This window comes from Etheostoma spectabile, chromosome 15 (genome assembly GCF_008692095.1).
Source record: "Etheostoma spectabile isolate EspeVRDwgs_2016 chromosome 15, UIUC_Espe_1.0, whole genome shotgun sequence".
Taxonomy (NCBI): domain Eukaryota; kingdom Metazoa; phylum Chordata; class Actinopteri; order Perciformes; family Percidae; genus Etheostoma; species Etheostoma spectabile.
In genome coordinates this window covers 22,756,781-22,757,863 of record NC_045747.1, presented here as the reverse complement: position 1 = coordinate 22,757,863, position 1,083 = coordinate 22,756,781, and the positions used below count along the sequence as shown (strand labels likewise).

General features: G+C 43.1%; 1 long non-coding RNA gene across 2 annotated transcripts in view; it reads right to left on the bottom strand.

The window, feature by feature from the left end:
- Positions 1 to 246: 246 nt before the first annotated feature.
- LOC116703385 (uncharacterized) overlaps positions 247 to 1,083 on the bottom strand; it is a 7,119-nt gene continuing 6,282 nt past the window's right edge. For both annotated transcript variants that reach the window (XR_004335417.1, XR_004335418.1), the window contains exon 2: positions 247 to 352. This is a non-coding gene — a long non-coding RNA (uncharacterized LOC116703385). The remainder of the gene's footprint in view (positions 353 to 1,083) is intronic.

Sequence of the window (1,083 nt, the reverse complement as noted above, 5' to 3'; positions counted from 1 at the left end):
AAACAAATTTACATTTTAAAAAACAAATTAACAAAACGCAAAACACTTTTACAAGTCCCGAAACTAATTTACAAACGACAGTTTCTTCACGGAAAGGGAACGTACCACATATCGGAAGTGACACGGAAGTGACAAGGTGAAAGGTATTGTTGGTGAGCGCGGTCAGTTCGTGTTGTCGTTGTGGAGTAAATGGGGTAAATGAAGTTCATTGTGACCGAACATGGACTGCAACCGAAGGATATTTTGCCCGTTTTGTGGCAAACAAAGGAACACATTAACACGGTTTTGCTTTACGTGTGGTCGGTGTTTGGAGCTTTTAAAGGACGCGGACCGGACGGAAACACCGGGCATACTGCATCATTGCGTTCAGTATTTTAATGAGTGCCATTCCTACGCTGTAATCGTGGACATGATGTTGTTGGAGAAATCCTTCTATAAACTGACAACTGACTCCATGATGAATTAACACAGCGTTTATTCTTGTGGTCAACAGATGAAATGCGTTTCCGAGCAGTTTTACGTGCACGGACCTGATGGAAACTTGTCTAGTACGAGGGTCCAAAAAGGCACTTAAACAATAGTGTGCTCAGGGTTTATTGGTTCCCTGTGGGGCCTGATTGGTCAGCTATACTGTTGCTGGGTTACACTCCCTGCTTTTCTCTTCCTCTTTTCTTGCCTGTCTATTATTTTCAGTTATCATTACTTCACAAGACAGCTAGTTTCATCCCTTCTTGGTTTTGTACGTCCTGTCTCTGAGTTATCAGACGTCCTCGAACTTCAGTGTCCTTGGCCTCACCATCTCCTCTTCCCGTGCTCACTGTAGCTTACTGAATAAGTGCCCTGTCGTTCTCTCCCTCCTAGCTGTAACCCAGCGCAAAGCATAATGTATAATAGTCACACCTACACACATCTTATTAGCTTTGGTAATTCAGTAGATATTTAAGCAAGTTTAAGTGGCAGTTCTGAGTGCCCTGTTCATCACCACCTCAGTCATTGTATTATTTTCCCACAATGTCAAGCCTACCGATTTTTGTGGTGAGGACGTAGAAGAGGTTTTCTTCTGATGACTCTTCCATGAAGACC